Genomic DNA, 19508 nt, shown 5'->3' on the forward strand with positions numbered 1-19508 from the left:
ACAGGTCTGTAGATGACGCCATCAACATGGCCCTACACTTCATCCTGCAGCATCTGGACTCCCCAGGAACCTACGCCAGGATCCTGTTTGTGGACTTCAGCTCTGCCTTCAACACCATCCTTCCAGACCATCTCCAAGGCAAGCTTTCCCAGATGAATGTGCCTGATCCCATCTGCCGGTGGATCACTGACTTCCTGACGGACAGGAAGCAGCATGTGAGGCTGGGAAAGAATGTCTCGGACTCCCGGACCATCAGCACCGGCTCCCCTCAGGGCTGTGTTCTGTCTCCTCTGCTCTTCTCCCTGTATACCAACTGCTGCACCTCCACCCACCAGTCTGTCAAGCTAATCAAGTTTGCAGATGACACCACCGTTATTGGACTCATCTCAGACGGGGATGAGTCTGCCTACAGGAGGGAGTCAAAGGAGCTTGCAAAGTCGCTCACAGTGGACATCTATGTCCACTGTGAGCGACCATCTTTGAACAGAGGCGGGGGTTTACCACACCAACTCTCTGCCATCTATAATCCAGTTTTTGAGATCCCTTCCCAGACGCCTTAACGCCCACTCACATCCTGGGCCATCTGACCTCAGGAATTCGCATGATAAGGTGGGGCCAGGTTTCACAATGAACACACCCGAAACTCTGGCTGATTGGGTCCCACACCCAATTTCACACCTTGGCCCAGGTGATTAGAGGATCATCAGGGGGTCCTTTTGTCCCTCTGTGGGGGTCACTCCCACTAGGTTTATATCTGGGACTCTCCACCATTTGACCTTAGAACTGAAGAAACTTCTCGGATGAGAGGTGAAACGTCTTCAAGCAACTTAAAGAAGTCCAGACGCTTTTCTTTGCAAGCTCCTTTGACTACGATGACCTGGATGACTGAGAACCTTCACAGACATACAGGAGGGAGGTTGAACATCTGGTGTCCTGGTGCAGCCACAACAACCTGGTGCTGAATGCCCAGAAGACAGTGGAGATTATTGTGGACTTCAGGAAGCACACAGCCCCACTCCCCCCCATCATTCTGACTGACACCCCCATCACCTCTGTGGACTCATTCCGCTTCCTGGGTACCACCATCACCCAGGACCTGAAGTGGGAGCCCACCATCACCTCCGTCATTAAGAAAGCCCAGCAGAGGATGTACTTCCTGAGGCAGCTGAAGAAATTCAACCTGCCAACACGGACGATGATGCAATTCTACACTGCAATCATCGAGTCCATCCTCACCTCCTCCATCACCGTGTGGTATGCTGGAGCCACTATCAGGCACAAACAGAGACTGCAGCGTGTTGTGCGCTCTGCTGAGAAGGTGATTGGCTGCAGACTCCCATCTCTGCAGGACCTGTACACCTCCAGGACACTGGGGCGTGCAGCTCGGATCTCAGCTGACCCTTCTCACCCTGGACACAGTCTGTTTGACCTGCTCCCCTCAGGCAGGAGGCTCCGGTCCATTCGGACCAGAATCTCTCGCCATAAGAACAGTTTCTTCCCCTCTGCTGTTGGACACATGAACAATAACCGTATGACTGTTCCCACCACTAACACATGACCCTACGCTGTGTTCACTGCATCATTCCATGTTTGGCACTGATCACCACCTGCACTCATGTATATATCTATCTACTTAGCACTTTAATTCTTATTCTTATTTTTATTTTTTCAAGTCTATTTAAGCGTAATTTATGACAGTATGTTTGCACTGAAGCACCACAGCAATTTCCTAATGTTGTAAACCTGCTCAACATTTGGCAATAAAACCCTTTCTGATTCTGATTTTAAAATATCTTTAATAATAATAATGTAACTGTAACTTCGGTCGTTGCTGTGCTTTTTTTGGAAATCGAATTTCCCAGAGGAACCCACCCGAGGGATTAATAAAGTTCTATCTTATCTTATCTTATCTTATCTTATCTTATCTTATCTTATCTTAATTAACTTCTCAAATTGACTAAATATGTGTAAAGGAATTCTTCATGGAAACATAATTGAACTGTGGGGCCACCATGATTTTAATCACATTAATTTTACCCCATAGTGTAAGATTCAATTTACCCCATTTATCCAGATTTGTTTTTATCTTTAGGAGGAGAGGTTCCATATTTGAAAGCATAATATCCTCCAGTTTGGGTTTTAATAATATTCCTAAATACTTCATACCTGAAGGTAAGTAACTGTCATTAAAAAAACCCAAAAACAAACCTGAACAAAACGGACACCCTTCTTTGCATAGCAACCCAAAACAACGTTGCTAAGCCCCCCCTCCCTCCCCTCCTACCCAAGCCTAACTAACTTTAGCTTGAGACACTAAACTGTCCTTGGTCCGTGAGACACGCTAATCGTCCGACAGCAGCACCGCCGCCGCAGCCCCGTTGTGCCCATTATTTATTTGTTACCTTATTTTAAAATTCACATACACTTCTCCGATCTGTTACATCATGTCCCGCACTCCTCTAAGTCGACTCCTGCAGGAATTTCTCGGCCTCCTTTCCGTCTTTGAATGCTTTCTTCTGTCCGTTCCACGTAAAAATGAGTGTTGCAGGATACATCAGCCTATGCTTCACTTGTAGCTCTCGGAGTCGCTTCTTCACCGGGTTGAATGCCTTCCTCTTCTCCGCCAGCTCTCTTGTAACATCTTCAAAGAAGGAAAGCTTGGCGCCTTGCCAATCGACTCCACGCTTCTCTCTGGCCACCCGTAGTACTTTCTCCCTAGCAGATGAACGTAGAAAGCGGACATGTATCACCCTGGGAGGCTCGTTAGATTCCGGCATTGGTACAGGGGAACAATGCGCACGTTCAATTTCAAATTCACTTCCAGAAAGCTCAAGTGCTTTGGCCAGAATCTCCGTCACATATTTGTCCACGTTCCCAGGTGTCTCCACACCTTCTTTAAGTCCAATAATCCGTACATTGTTTCTCCTACTACGGTTTTCAAGGTCCTCCACTCGTGACCACAACGCCTCCATCCTTTTCTGGAATTTGCCCACTTTTGCCTCGGTAAGCACGCTGGCATCTTCCATGTCTGAGATACGTTGTTCCGCCTCTCCTAACCTCACTTTTATATCTTCCACCGAATCTTTTAGTTCTTTAGTGGCTTCTTTAATAGTGGTGACATCTTTTGCTACGACCTGAAGAGTAGCATTCATTTTCTTAATTTCCTCAAAAATGTCCTTTTTGCTCTCGCTCCCCATGCCTTCCTCAACTACTGCTGGAGAGGCGGCATCAGATGCAGGTGTATTTTCGGGCGGCTCCGGAGCGAGGCTAATGCTAGCTTGCTTCTTCCTTGTGGTAGCTCCCTTAAAAAAGTTTGCTTTGTTATTACCTGCCATTTTCCAAAGACGGTAATTCTTGAAAAACTTCAAAGTTGACAAGGGGTGTCCAATTTATGACTACAGCTGGAGTGTATGTTTATATATGATAATAACTCGTTACAAGCAATAGTTATCACTGTTCACGCAGTTAAAGGACAGTTTTCAGGAACTTACTAAAATATCGCCAGGAGCTCACAAAAATACGTGTGCCTAGTTCAGCGCCATAACCACACCCCCCTCATTTCATGTTTTTGATAGTTATGAAGACAGAATATGTTTTTAAGGTCATGCTAGGCGGTCTATGGTGGTTGCTGTGGACTTGGGTGGACCGCGTCCGATTCCTGTTATTAGCTGTCCGCCGTAGGAAGGCTGCGTTCCATTTACAAGTAGTGACAGTCTGCCGCAACTCGAACTCAAACCCCGCTTTGTTCTTTAATTATAGGCCTTTTATAGCCGTTCATGACACGCGCACACACACACATAAAGCACTTTGCCTCACCATGAGAATGCAACTTTACCTAACCTAACCTTAAAGTATCTGATATAGGATAGAAAAATGAAGCAACCAGAGATTTAATGATGAATACTATGGGTTCTGTAGTTCACGTTTTACAGTCCTGAATGACTCTTTGCATATAAGGAGTTTAGAATGCACTTTACGTTTAGACTGTTGCTGTTTAATTTTTTACATTTGTGACAGGTGAGACCTGGAGACTTGGGACCGCCCCTGGTGGGCGGAGCTGGTCTTCGCTCCTTTCATAAGCGCAGGTGTGGGCAATTGGGTATTCCTTTGCAAACCTGAAGCTGTGAGTGCGTGGTCCGAGTTGGGCACGTTGGTGTTTCTTAACTATGAAAGTCTGATACGCGTCCTCCCCTAAACTTCTGTTAGAACGGTAGGTTACACAAAAATGTACCACTTGAGCTCTGGCTGTTGGCAGAGGTTTACAGTTATTTGCACCCTTGTAGGTGGGAAACATTGCTCCCGTGAGAACGGTATAGTGGACTTCATCGCCACTGACCCACATTTATTAGGGTGTGACACGAACTTGTGGACAGGTAACAAAACCAATTCAGTGGAGGAATATTCCTGTGTTTTATTGTCCAGCTAGTGATCTCCTGCCTTTTATTCACAGAGTACTGAACTGCTGCTTTGCCAGGTGGATTTCTGGCTGCGGGCAAAGGACCCGACACATCAGTGGGTTTTAATTTGTTTTAAATTGGTGTAAGCCGACAGACTGACTGCTGCGGCTGTCGATGGTTTTGGTTTTTTTTGTTTTACTTTTTCTGTATCAGTAGGCACCGCAGATATTGATTCGCAGGCGGTGAAGGCGCTGCAGGGAAAACAAATCTCTTTTTGTCTCCCCGCTCTTGCATGCACCGCGGGGGGCCCGAGTGAAGACGGCACCGAAGATTTGCCTTTTTTTTCTATAGTGTTTTACCCATTTGGGGTCGTGTGTGAGTTGCCGTCCATTTTTAACCTGTGTGCTATGTTGATTTGTTTTTAAACTGTTCTCCGCAGCGCTTGTCCTGCCTCACGGGCAATCGTATAGTCTTATCGTTTTTTTAATAAGGTAACGTTTTTAATTGTTTTTAGGTGCTGCTGTTACACTGTTTCTTTTATTTTGTATTAAAAATTTAACTTTTTAAACTGACTGTGCGCCTACGGCTCTGTCCTATTTTAAATAGGTACTGACCACGGGTCACACATTGTTGCCATGTTATGTCATGAATGATCAGCTGGACAATACAGTCAAAGACAGACTTCATTCATCATATGCAAGAATCCTAGTTGGATTTTTGTTGTCACTCATGTTTTTGAACCAAATATTGAAAACAATTCTGACAGACTGGATACCTGGCCAGGTCTACATTACCTTGTACTCAAGCATCCCAGGACAGAGCCCTGCCCCACCATGAGCCTGGGTGGATACGTGGTTATAATATAAAAGGACCGATACTGAATATGAATATTCCATGAAAATTGAATTATAATACAAATTAGTAATAAGGGTTTCTCTGCGCCCTTCTCCACCCCATACTCAAAGAGCTGCGGGCAGAGAGGGTGACCGGAGAGGATGGCACTGAAGAGAAGATGCTCGGTTTCTGGAGTCTCCTGGTCCTGTCAGTAGGATGCATCTGCTGTGTCTTCTCGTGGATGCTCACCTACCTTGACTCGTTCCAGCCTGGTATGGATTTCCCAACACTGTGGACAGTTGCCCACGTCAGAGACGTTTAATATTGATAACATATGTCTGAATTGCTAACCCTAACCCTAGCTCAACAGACCACAATGCCCTGGACTGTCAGTATTATTACATGCTGTGAACATAAGTAGCTTTGATCACAGTTCATGTTGTAAAAGAGAAGGAATATTGGAAAAAACGATCAACACTGTGATATTATTTCTTCCAATCTGACCAGAAACATGCTTGTTATACTCTCACAGCAAAGGATCAGACTCACTGTGCATGACAGCTCAGGCCAATGATGTCTGTTAGATTGTTAGTTGTTTAGTGTGCTTCTGTACAGTTAGGGTCACCGTCTCTATTTCAGAATAATTAATATGGGGAAAACACTAAAAGTTGATTGTCTTCCAGTATTCTAGCATAATTAAAAAACTTTAAGTTTGTAAGTACATATTGTTACAGTCCTAATGCCAGTATGATTCTACATAACTCCTGCTTTGAAATACTGAACTTTAAAATTTACCTGATGAAAGATTCTTTAATATACCAGACACAAATACAGAGTAGAATGCAGTAATTTGACCATGACATGTTCAAGTCCTTGTCTGTGGTTTGTTGGAATTGAAGGCATCTTCTTGGCATGAATCAAAGTGTATTCCAAAGGCACTGAAAATGACTCTTTCAAACACCAAACATGCACTCTACTAGACCCCTTGTGCATATATAAGCTTGGATATAGCACCTTTGATTAGGAGTAAGTGGGTACAAGCATTGTGTAAACAAAAATTTCCTTCCTTGTAATTTCCTTCCGGTTGGTCCTGGCTCAGCTTCGGCGCCTAACAAGCTCATCACTGGACCCACTTCAGTTTGCCTACCAGCCTGGCATTGGAGCGGATGATGCCGTCATTCACCTCCTACATCGTTCCCTCGCTCACCTGGAGACCGCTGGAAGCACTGTGAGAATCATGTTCTTTGATTTCTCCAGTGCCTTCAACACTATTCTTCCCTCGGTTCTGAAGGACAAGCTGGAGAACTCTGGAGTGGACCATCACCTCACTACCTGGATTTTGGACTACCTCACCGACCGACCACAGTATGTGAGGACTCAGGGCTGTGTGTCGGACAGGGTCGTCTGCAGTACAGGGGCCCCACAGGGAACGGTTCTGGCTCCGTTCCTCTTCACCATCTACACTGCAGACTTCTCCCACAATTCCACCCAGTGCTTCCTGCAGAAGTTCTCTGATGACTCTGCAATAGTCGGCCTCATCACTGATGGGGACGACAAGGAGTACAGAGGACTGACTCAAGACTTTGTGGACTGGTGCCAGCTGAACTACCTCCAGATCAACGCCAGTAAAACCAAGGAGCTGGTGGTAGACTTCCGCAGGCACAAGCATTCTCCACTGCAACCACTGAACATCCAAGGTATGGACATTGAGGCTGTGGACAGCTACAGGTACCTTGGTGTTCATCTGAACAACAGACTGGACTGGACTCATAACTCAGACGCCCTCTACAGGAAAGGGCAGAGCAGGCTGTACCTGCTGCGGAGACTCAGGTCGTTTGGGGTGGAGGGCCCACTCCTGAAGACCTTCTATGACTCTGTGGTGGCTTCTGCTATCTTTTATGGTGTGGTCTGCTGGGGCGGCAGCATCTCTGCTGGGGACAGGAAGAGACTGAACAGGGTGATCCGAAGGGCCAGCTCTGTTCTAGGATGCCCTCTGGACCCAGTGGAGGTGGTGAGTGACAGGAGAATGGCGGCTAAGCTGTCATCCCTGTTGGACAACGTCTCCCACCCCATGCATCAGACTGTGACAGCACTGAGCAGCTCCTTCAGTGGGAGACTGCGGCACCCACGGTGTGGGACGGAGAGATTTCGCAGGTCTTTCCTCCCCACTGCTGTCAGACTCCACAACAAAGACTTTAACTGAACAAACACACACATCCACACATGTGCAATAACACTAAGTGCAATAATCTTTTCTGGCATCGTTGTATTTTTACTCAGTTGTATATAGCATTCGTATTCTATTTTTATCTTATTGTATATTTTTATTCTATTTTATTCTACTGTATATAGTATATTATTTTATTCTATTCTGTACAGCTGTGTACTGTATTTATTCTTATTGTATTCTAATTTTTGCGTCATAACTTTTGCACTGTCCACTTCCTGCTGTGACAAAACAAATTTCCCACGTGTGGGACTAATAAAGGTTATCTTATCTTATCTTATCTTATTTATACCTTGACTGAGGAAGCAGATTTATGTTAGTCTCAATTAACGCTTCTAATTATTCACAAAATGAAGAAGTGTTTTTCTTTAGTCGAGAAAGTTTGCTTATAACCCATTGCAAGTGCATGTATACATGCGTTTCTCACCATTATAATGGCGAGAAACGCATTGACTCGGTGACATCAGTTGTTTTTGTTTAACTTAATAAAGTAGCTGTAATTATTTAAACAAGGCACAGACAAACAAATTTATGCATAAATACTATAGAATTCAGAAAAGTTTTAAAAAACTATTTTTATTTGAAATTCAACTGATAACCTTTTTCTTAAAAAAACGATTATTTGTTAAAAAAAATTAACTTGACACATACAATAGGTGTATGGACCTTGATGCGTCACGGCAGACAACACCGACAACCCAGGTTACAAAATACTTATGGGGATGATCCTCACCACAACATCACCTGGCTCCAATCCACTCTACCAAATTGTTTTTTGTTAAGTTGCCTAATAATTATGCACAGTAATAGTCACCTGCACACACAGATATCCTCCTAAAATAGCTAAAACTAAAAACAAACTAAAAACTACTTCCAAAAACATTCAGCTTTGATATTAATGACTTTTTTGGGTTCATTGAGAACATGGTTGTTGTTCAATAATAAAATTATTCCTCAAAAATACAACTTGCCTAATAATTCTGCACTCCCTGTACAGTGGTTTCAACGCATACACACATTTAGTGCAAAAATGTTGCCACGTTATGTAAAATTTACATTATTATTACATTAAATTTAGTTGGAGATTAGTCACTATATGAGCAGCTGTTGCAGCAGTTGAAGCTGTTGTTCCTGTCAACATATTCACATTTCTCTTCCGGTTTTCACACCTCACCACAATTGATGAGGTAGCGGACAGAGTAGTGATGGTAAATTCAATTCTTTTCACTGAGTCAAGTTTGAATGAGTCATCCACCAAAGTGAATCGGGTTTTTTGAGTCATTTGAGTCACTGAGTCCGTTGACCAGAAAGTGCAAAAAATGTATTTTCTCTTTTCATGTATATCCTACTGCTAAGATGAATGATTGAAAAAGAAAAGCAACTATTTTTATAGAGCAAAAAAGAACATTTATTTTATTTATTTTTATTTTATTTTATTGTATTAGTATTTTCCTCAAATGTGTCAAATATATATTTTCTCATCTAAATGTCCATTGAGCTGTAAGCCAGGGGGCGGTAATGCGCCTTAACGTTGCCAACCAAGAAGAAGAAGAAGAAGCTGTGAACTAGGAGAGAGGGGTGAGTGAGTGAGGGTGTCCAAATTCATGGGCTACATCCTGAGGACGCATTTGTAGACCGATTACGTCACAGTGGGGCGATCGTGGCTCAAGAGTTGGGAGTTTGCCGTGTAATCGGAAGGTTGCTGGTTCCAACCCCCGGCTTGGACAGTCTAGGTCGTTGTGTCCTTGGGCAAGACACTTCACCCGTTGCCAACTGGTGGTGGTCAGAGGGCCCGGTGGCGCCAGTGTCCGGCAGCCTCGCCTCTTTCAGTGCGCCTCAGGGTGGCTGTGGCTACAATGTAGCTTGCCATCACCAGTGTGTGAATGTGTGTGTGGATGACTGGATATGTAAAGCGCTTTGGGGTCCTTAGGGACTAGTAAAGCGCTATATAAATACAGGCCATTTACAGTGATGCGCCGAAGGCTGTCCAAATTCGTAGACTCCTCTGACTGCAGCCGACAAATGTGTCCTCCTTTTCCCCGAATTTGAAGGATGGGTTGGGTGTGTCCTTCGTGGCCCACCATATCCCATAATTCACAGTTTTCTGAGACGTCTGTTACCCTCCAGCTCAATAGCTAGCCGAGAGGTCGAGGGTTCACTAGAGCCGCAGAGAACGGCACAACTCCCGGCAAATCATTTTCAGATAACCGTGGACATTCGCTACTCAGGTTAAATGTGATATAGAAGTCACTTAGACAACCTAAAAATGTTATTGTTTGGCTTTTTTCAGTGTTTTGTTTGTTTGTGAGGAAATTGGTTTGGCTGAGATTAAAGTTATTAGATTAGATTAGATAAAATAAAACTTTATTAAAATAAAGTTAATTAAATAATATTAATTTTAATTATAAGCTAGATATATTTCTACTAATGAAATTAGCAACAGGGATGAGTCAGTGAGTCAGTTGGGCTTCAGTAAAGTGATTTTCGAGTACTGAACAATTTGTTCATGATGCGCACATCACTAGGACAGAGTGTGACACCTGCTGGTCATCTTTCAAATATTCCTGGTGTGCTTGTAGTTCTGACAAATTGATCTCTTTCAAATGTCAGGGAACAGACCTTCTACACTACTTCAAAAGCGAAACCTTGTAACTACAGTTCAATTAAAGGGCGATCGTGGCTCAAGAGTTGGCAGTTTGTCTTTTAATTATTATTATTAATTATTTTCTAAAAAGATTCCTTTAAAGATAAGAATGAAAGATAGCACATTTTAGTTTATCCATAGTTCTGTTGCATTGACTAAGATCGTAGATATTACAATCAAAAAAGCAGGTAACAGGAATCCATACACTTGTATCATTAACTCAAGGTCTACAACAAATCAGTTTGGCTTCCCTTGGGCCATAAATGGATAAATATTGGGTATAATATCAAAATTCTTTTGATGATCTAACACATTTAAGCGTGACAAATATGCAAACAACTAAGTTGTCAGAAAGGAGGCAAATAATTTTTTTCATGGCACTATATGTAAAGATACGTAGTGCCTTCTTTAATGTTATGAATCAAACTGAAGACAAGAAAAAAATAATAATTAATTTGTAATAAAGTTATGAGTTATGGCATCTTTACTTTGGATATTTAATTGTGTACTATGTATCTGTTTAATTAACCAGAAGTAAATCTTGTTGGTTTTACGGAAAGCAAATTTATATGAAAAAAAAATGAGCTTAACAACCTACGCCATTTGAATGTGATTTGGTTACACAAAAGTTTCACTTGAACATGCCTTCTTCTAAAGCTCAGAAGAGAGCCAACATGATAAAGTGGAGTGTGCTACTTCTAAAAATGTAACCTTATAGATATACCCATCCCTATAAGATGGTTCAACAAAGTCTCATGACTTTATCATCTTAAAAGGCTATGCAGCTCTTGAGGTCAAAGTGAAAACTTAAAATGTAATCCATGTGTTTGTTACATCTAGGCTGGATTACTGCAGTTGCTCATTATCAGGTGCCCCTGAAAGCTCCCTAAAAAACCTTTGGCTGAACCAAAACATGGATGTGGGATTATTGACAGAGACAAGCGTGAAGGATGATGTTGCTTTCATATCAACTTATCTTCATTGGCTTGAATTCAGAATTTAATTCTCCTTATATGTAACATCCTGAATATTCAGGTGCTAAGACAAAATCTAATTGATCACCCCACAATTAAAAGGCAGGCTTGACTGTTGTTTTTAGGGTTTTTAAAAATGAAAATATGAATTGTATACAATGCAATATTAGAATACTCAATTATCATGCAGCGCCTTATGAGCAAACACTTTGTAGCAGTGGGGAGAAAATTCATTAACTGTTCTGCTCAACTCCCCAAAATTGTCAGTTGCTACACTTACCTATAGTGTCTAAATGAAAGAATGGCAGGTATAATTTAGGTAAGTATACTAAAAACCACATCGATCTTGCAGTGTTTACAACACTGAAAACTGCTACATGGTCAGGAATACATGTGCTCTTATGAAAAAGTGCTCAATGAAACAAATATCCAACTTAACTTTTTTTCCCCCACAGATGTTATTGTCAGTTTTGTCAGTCATAAATACTGCTGTTCTTGGTCATGAGATAAAACATTTACATAACCACTGAAGCATACTTAAGAATGTAAGTCATTTGAATGTGATTTGGTTAGACAAAACACACATTTAGTATTGACATGCCTTGTTGTAAAATATCACAACCTGTCTGCACAACTGCCAACTGGATTTACTTTACCAAGTGGATCATCATGGCCTTGCCATATTGGTCCATTTGATTGACCTTTATTATGATTATGTATTTATTTTATTTTCGTTTTTTAAAGACAGGACAGACATGACTGGGGGATAGGACAGGGAGAAAGAATGAAGCGACGACCTTCTTTTCCTGTATTGTGAGGTATTGGGAGGTTGGATCCATCCAACCTCACAATACAGGAAAAGAAGGCCGTCGCTTCCCTGAGCAAAGACCACAACATCACTGTTTTACCAGCTGATAAGGGAAGATGCACCGTGGTCCTAAACACTACAGATCACCATACAAAGATCACTACTCTCCTCAGTGACAACAATACCTATGAAGCCTTAAAGCGAGACCCCACAAGCAGCTACAAAAAGAAAGTTATAGCTTGCCTTCAAGACTTTGAAAAGGACAAAATTATTGACCGCCTTACATATCACCGCCTTTACCCAGGGGATGCCATACCCTGCATTTACGGACTTCCTAAAATCCACAAGGAAGCTGTCCCACTCAGACCCATAGTCAGTAGCATAAACTCAGCCACTTATAACATTGCTAAACACCTTGCTACCATCCTTGCTCCTCTCGTGGCGAACACCCCACACCAAGAACTCCACCGATTTCACCGACAAGGTCCAGAAACTTACCCTGAATCTAGATGAAACCATGGTGTCCTTTGATGTAGTCTCTCTCTTCACTTGCATACCCACCACAGAGGCCGTGGAGACTGTCAGAAAACGACTACAAGAAGACAGTTCCTTGGAGGACAGGACCAACTTCACACCCGATCAGATTTGCACACTGTTAGACCCCTGCCTCACCACTACATATTTCAAATACAACGAAGGCTTTTACAGACAAAAACATGGCTGTGCTATGGGCTCCCCCGTGTCACCTATTGTAGCCAACCTTAGGAAGAAGTGGAAAGGAAGGCTCTTGGCTCTTTCAAAGGAAGAGTACCCAGCCACTGGTACAGATATGTAGACGACACCTGGGTCAAAATCAAGACACAAGAAGTGGAATCCTTCACTGCGCACATTAACGCTGTGGATAAAAACATCAAGTTCACCAGGGAAGACACAAAGGACAACTGTTTGCCTTTCCTGGACTGCGCTGTGCACATTGAAGAGAATGGCAACCTCAACATCGAAGTTTACTGGAAGCCCACACACACGGACCAGTACCTCCTCTTTGACTCCCATCACCCTCTGGAACACAAACTTGGAGTAATTAGGACCCTACACCACCGGGCAGAACATTTTCCCTCTAAGCCTGAAGGAAAAAAGAAGGAACACACACATGTAAAGGAAGCACTCAAAACGTGCGGCTATCCTAAATGGGCGTTCTTAAAGTCAGCAAAGAGGCACAGAAAAGAAGACCAGACACCAGCGAGGGAGGATAAGAAAGACAGACGCAACAACATTGTCATCCCCTATGTAGCCGGTGTATCAGAAAAACTCAGGAGAGTTTTCTCCAAGCATGACATCCCAGTGCATTTCAGACCCAGCAACACGCTCAGACAAAAACTGGTTCACCCGAAAGACAAAACGCCAAAACACAGACTTAACAATGTGGTGTATGCGGTACAGTGCAGCAAGGAATGCCCAGACCTCTACATTGGAGAGACCAAACAGCCACAAGCGCATGGCACAACACAGAAGAGCCACCTCCACAGGACAAGACTCAGCAGTCCATCTGCATCTTAAGGATAAAGGACACTCTTTCGAGGATGCCAATGTTCACATTTTGGACAGAGAGGCTAGTTACACCCCAACAGGGTCTGAGTTGCCGGCTGAGGCCACCTACACCACACCAGGGCCTGTGGCTCTGGCTGAGGCCACTTACACCACACCAGGGCCTGTGGCTCTTGCTCAGGCCACCAGGGTCTGTGACTCTGGCTAAGGCAATCTACACCACACCAGGGCCTGAGTTGCCCGGCTGGGGGCAACTACACCACACCAGGGCCTGTGGCTCTGGCTGAGGCCATCTACACCACACCAGGGCCTGTGGCTCTTGCTCAGGCCACTCACATCACACCAGGCCCTGCGCTTCTGGCCGAGGCCATCTTCACCAAACCAGGCCCTCTGCTGCTAGCTGTGGCCATGTACAACACACCAGGCCCTGTGCTGGTTCCTGAGGCCATCTTCAACAATCCAGGGCCTGTGCTGTTGGATAAATGCTAAACTGAGCCTTTGGGTTAGGGTATTATGCAAACATGCAGGTAGGGTTATAGGATTGTCTTCGTAACTTCAGGTACTTGCCACCTAATCACTTGAATCCATAAATTGAGACATTGTGCTGGGGCCAGCAGCTTACGTCTATACCACCCTGAGCACGCCCGACCGCGTCTGATCTCGGAAGCTAAGCAGGGCTGGGCTTGGTTAGTACTTGGATGGGAGACTGCCTGGGAATACCTGGTGCTGTAAGTCTTTCATGTCATTGAACCGCTTTTGATCCAGAGAAGGGGTGTGTTAAAAGACCAAAAGCAGCTGCCCATTAATGAGGGCACATTAACGACATTGCTTTTGGCTGTTTTCCAATGTCTTGTGCTGCTAGCTGATGCCACCTACACCACACCAGGGCCTGAGTGACCGGCTGGGGCCACTTACACCACATCAGGGCCTGTGGCTCTGGCTGAGGCCACTTACACCACACCAGGGCCTGTGGCTGCTGGCTGAGGCCAGTTACACCACACCAGAGCCTGTGGCTGCTGGCTGAAGCCACTTACACCACACCAGGGCCTTAGTTGCTATTGAGGCCACTTACACCACACCAGGGCCTGTGGCTGCTGGCTGAGGCCACCTACACCACACCAGGGCCTGTGGCTGCTGGCTGAGGCGTCTTACACCACACCAGGGCCCTTTTGCTGCTGGCTGAGGCCACTTACACCACACCAGTGCCTGTGGCTTCTGGCTGAGGCGACTTACACCACACCAGGGCCTGTGGCTGCTGGCTGAGGCCACTTACACCACACCAGGGCCTGTGGCTCTTGCTCAGGCCACTCACATCACACCAGGCCCTGCGCTTCTGGCCGAGGCCATCTTCACCAAACCAGGCCCTGTGGTTCTTGCTCAGGCCACTTACACCACACCAGGGCCTTATTTGCTATTGAGGCCACTTACACCACACCAGGGCCTGTGGCTCTGGCTTAGGCCGCTTACACCACACCAGGGCCTGTGGCACTTGCTCAGTCCACTTACACCACACCAGGGCCTGTGACTGCTGGCTGAGGCCACTTACACCACACCAGGGCCTGTGGCTCTTGCTCAGGCCACTTACACCACACCATTGCCTGTGGCTCTTGCTCAGGCCACTTACACCACACCAGGGCCTGTGGCACTGGCTGAGGCCACTTACACCACACCAGGGCCTGTGGCTCTTGCTCAGGCCACTTACACCACACCAGGGCCTGTGGCACTGGCCGAGGCCACTTAGACCACACCAGGGCCTGTGGCTGCTGGCTGAGGCCACTTACACCACACCAGGGCCTGTGGCTGCTGGCTGAGGCCACTTACACCACACCAGGGCCTGTGGCTGCTGGCTGAGGCCAATTACACCACACCAGGGCTTGTGGCTGCTGGCTGAGGCCACCTACACCACACCAGGGCCTGTGGCTGCTGGCTGAGACCACTTACACCACACCAGGGCCCTTTTGCTGCTGGCTGAGGCCACTTACACCACACCAGTGCCTGTGGCTTCTGGCTGAGGCGACTTACACCACACCAGGGCCTGTGGCTGCTGGCTGAGGCCACTTACACCACACCAAGGCCTGTTGCTCTTGCTCAGGCCACTCACATCACACCAGGTCCTGCGCTTCTGGCCGAGGCCATCTTCACCAAACCAGGCCCTGTGCTGCTTGCTGTGGCCATGTACAACACACCAGGCCCTGTGCTGGTTCCTGAGGCCATCTTCAACAATCCAGGGCCTGTGCTGTTGGATAAATGCCAAACTGAGCCTTTGGGTTAGGGTATTATGCAAACATGCAGATATTGTTATAGGATTGTCTTCGTAACTTCAGGTACTTGCCACCTAATCACTTGAATCCATAAATTGAGACATTGTGCTGGAGCCAGCAGCTTACGGCCATACCACCCTGAGCACTCCTGACCTCGTCTGATCTCGGAAGCTAAGCAGGGCTGGGCTTGGTTAGTACTTGGATGGGAGACTGCCTGGGAATACCTGGTGCTGTAAGCCTTTCATTTTCATGTCATTGAACCGCTTTTGATCCAGAGAAGGGGTGTATTAAAAGACCAAAAGCAGCTGCCCATTAATGAGGGCACATTAACGACATTGCTTTTGGCTCTTTTCCAATGTCTTGTGCTGCTAGCTGATGCAACCTACACCACACAAGGGCCTGAGTGACCGGCTGGGGCCACTTACACCACATCAGGGCCTGTGGCTCTGGCTGAGGCCACTTACACCACACCAGGGCCTGTGGCTGCTGGCTGAGGCCACTTACACCACACCAGGGCCTGTGGCTGCTGGCTGAGGCCACCTACACCACACCAGGGCATTAGTTGCTATTGAGGCCAATTACACCACACCAGGGCCTGTGGCTCTTGCTCAGGCCACTTACACCACACCAGGGCCTGTGGCACTGGCTGAGGCCACTTACACCACACCAGGGCCTGTGGCTGCTGGCTGAGGCCACTTACACCACACCAGGGCCTGTGGCTGCTGGCTGAGGCCACCTACACCACACCAGGGCATTAGTTGCTATTGAGGCCAATTACACCACACCAGGGTCTGTGGCTCTTGCTCAGGCCACTTACACCACACCAGGGCCTGTGGCTCTTGCTCAGGCCACTTACACCACACCAGGGCCTGTGGCACTGGCTGAGGCCACTTACACCACACCAGGGCCTGTGGCTGCTGGCTGAGGCCACTTACACCACACCAGGGCCTGTGGCTGCTGGCTGAGGCCACTTACACCACACCAGGGCCTGTGGCTGCTGGCTGAGGCCACCTACACCACACCAGGGCCTGTGGCTGCTGGCTGAGGCGACTTACACCACACCAGGGCCCTTTTGCTGCTGGCTGAGGCCACTTACACCACACCAGTGCCTGTGGCTTCTGGCTGAGGCGACTTACACCACACCAGGGCCTGTGGCTGCTGGCTGAGGCCAATTACACCACACCAGGGTCTGTGGCTCTTGCTCAGGCCACTTACACCACACCAGGGCCTGTGGCACTGGCTGAGGCCACTTACACCACACCAGGGCCTGTGGCTGCTGGCTGAGGCCACTTACACCACACCAGGGCCTGTGGCTGCTGGCTGAGGCCAGTTACACCACACCAGAGCCTGTGGCTGCTGGCTGAAGCCACTTACACCTCACCAGGGCCTTAGTTGCTATTGAGGCCACTTACACCACACCAGGGCCTGTGGCTGCTGGCTGAGGCCACCTACACCACACCAGGGCCTGTGGCTGCTGGCTGAGGCGACTTACACCACACCAGGGCCCTTTTGCTGCTGGCTGAGGCCACTTACACCACACCAGGGCCTGTGGCTGCTGGCTGAGGCCAATTACACCACACCAGGGTCTGTGGCTCTTGCTCAGGCCACTTACACCACACCAGGGCCTGTGGCACTGGCTGAGGCCACTTACACCACACCAGGGCCTGTGGCTGCTGGATGAGGCCACTTACACCACACCAGGGCCTGTGGCTGCTGGCTTAGGCCACCTACACCACACCAGGGCCTGTGGCTGCTGGCTGAGGCCACTTACACCACACCAGGGCCCTTTTGCTGCTGGCTGAGGCCACTTACACCACACCAGTGCCTGTGGCTTCTGGCTGAGGCGACTTACACCACACCAGGGCCTGTGGCTGCTGGCTGAGGCCACTTACACCACACCAAGGCCTGTTGCTCTTGCTCAGGCCACTCACATCACACCAGGCCCTGCGCTTCTGGCCGAGGCCATCTTCACCAAACCAGGCCCTGTGCTGCTTGCTGTGGCCATGTACAACACACCAGGCCCTGTGCTGGTTCCTGAGGCCATCTTCAACAATCCAGGGCCTGTGCTGTTGGATAAATGCCAAACTGAGCCTTTGGGTTAGGGTATTATGCAAACATGCAGGTATGGTTATAGGATTGTCTTCGTAACTTCAGGTACTTGCCACCTAATCACTTGAATCCATAAATTGAGACATTGTGCTGGAGCCAGCAGCTTACGGCCATACCACCCTGAGCACGCCCGACCTCGTCTGATCTCGGAAGCTAAGCAGGGCTGGGCTTGGTTAGTACTTGGATGGGAGACTACCTGGGAATACCTGGTGCTGTAAGCCTTTCATTTTCATGTCATTGAACCGCTTTTGATCCAGAGAAGGGGTGTATTAAAAGACCAAAAGCAGCTGCCCATTAATGAGGGCACATTAACGACACTGCTTTTGGCTCTTTTCCAATGTCTTGTGCTGCTAGCTGATGCAACCTACACCACACAAGGGCCTGAGTGACCGGCTGGGGCCACTTACACCACATCAGGGCCTGTGGCTCTGGCTGAGGCCACTTACACCACACCAGGGCCTGTGGCTGCTGGCTGAGGCCACTTACACCACACAAGGGCCTGTGGCTGCTGGCTGAGGCCACCTACACCACACCAGGGCATTAGTTGCTATTGAGGCCAATTACACCACACCAGGGTCTGTGGCTCTTGCTCAGGCCACTTACACCACACCAGGGCCTGTGGCTCTTGCTCAGGCCACTTACACCACACCAGGGCCTGTGGCACTGGCTGAGGCCACTTACACCACACCAGGGCCTGTGGCTGCTGGCTGAGGCCACTTACACCACACCAGGGCCTGTGGCTGCTGGCTGAGGCCACCTACACCACACCAGGGCCTGTGGCTGCTGGCTGAGGCCACTTACACCACACCAGGGCCCTTTTGCTGCTGGCTGAGGCCACTTACACCACACCAGTGCCTGTGGCTTCTGGCTGAGGCGACTTACACCACACCAGGGCCTGTGGCTGCTGGCTGAGGCCACTTACACCACACCAAGGCCTGTGGCTCTTGCTCAGGCCACTCACATCACACCAGGCCCTGCGCTTCTGGCCGAGGCCATCTTCACCAAACCAGGCCCTGTGCTGCTTGCTGTGGCCATGTACAACACACCAGGCCCTGTGCTGGTTCCTGAGGCCATCTTCAACAATCCAGGGCCTGTGCTGTTGGATAAATGCCAAACTGAGCCTTTGGGTTAGGGTATTATGCAAACATGCAGGTATGGTTATAGGATTGTCTTCGTAACTTCAGGTACTTGCCACCTAATCACTTGAATCCATAAATTGAGACATTGTGCTGGAGCCAGCAGCTTACGGCCATAGCACCCTGAGCACTCCCGACCTCGTCTGATCTCGGAAGCTAAGCAGGGCTGGGCTTGGTGAGTACTAGGATGGGAGACTGCCTGGGAATACCTGGTGCTGTAAGCCTTTCATTTTCATGTCATTGAACCGCTTTTGATCCAGAGAAGGGGTGTATTAAAAGACGAAAAGCAGCTGCCCATTAATGAGGGCACATTAACGACATTGCTTTTGGCTCTTTTCCAATGTCTTGTGCTGCTAGCTGATGCCACTTACACCACACCAGGGCCTGAGTGACCGGCTGGGGCCACTTACACCACATCAGGGCCTGTGGCTCTGGCTGAGGCCACTTACACCACACCAGGGCCTGTGGCTGCTGGCTGAGGCCACTTACACCAAACCAGGGCCTGTGGCTGCTGGCTGAGGCCACCTACACCACACCAGGGCATTAGTTGCTATTGAGGCCAATTACACCACA

At 47.5% G+C, this 19508-nt stretch overlaps 1 long non-coding RNA gene, 2 other non-coding genes and 2 pseudogenes across 3 annotated transcripts; all 5 read left to right on the forward strand.

Moving 5' to 3' along the window:
• The first annotated feature begins 4183 nt into the window (after positions 1-4183).
• LOC146675757 (uncharacterized) lies at positions 4184-4539 on the forward strand. The gene is made up of 3 exons (XR_014910684.1): positions 4184-4210; positions 4284-4373; positions 4451-4539. It is a non-coding gene; the product is annotated as an uncharacterized LOC146675757 (long non-coding RNA).
• A 9506-nt stretch (positions 4540-14045) lies between these two features.
• On the forward strand, positions 14046-14164 carry LOC146675758 (5S ribosomal RNA; annotated as a pseudogene).
• A 1646-nt stretch (positions 14165-15810) lies between these two features.
• On the forward strand, positions 15811-15929 carry LOC146675759 (5S ribosomal RNA). Its single transcript, XR_014910815.1, has one exon. It is a non-coding gene; the product is annotated as a 5S ribosomal RNA (ribosomal RNA).
• Positions 15930-17901: 1972 nt separating this feature from the next.
• LOC146675760 (5S ribosomal RNA) lies at positions 17902-18020 on the forward strand. Its single transcript, XR_014911119.1, has one exon. It is a non-coding gene; the product is annotated as a 5S ribosomal RNA (ribosomal RNA).
• A 1020-nt stretch (positions 18021-19040) lies between these two features.
• On the forward strand, positions 19041-19159 carry LOC146675761 (5S ribosomal RNA; annotated as a pseudogene).
• Positions 19160-19508: the final 349 nt, after the last annotated feature.

Source organism: Rhamphochromis longiceps, linkage group LG3 (genome assembly GCF_057381845.1).
Source record: "Rhamphochromis longiceps isolate RC_006_pf linkage group LG3, R_longiceps_female_GT1.1, whole genome shotgun sequence".
In the NCBI taxonomy this organism is placed as follows: Eukaryota; Metazoa; Chordata; class Actinopteri; order Cichliformes; family Cichlidae; genus Rhamphochromis; species Rhamphochromis longiceps.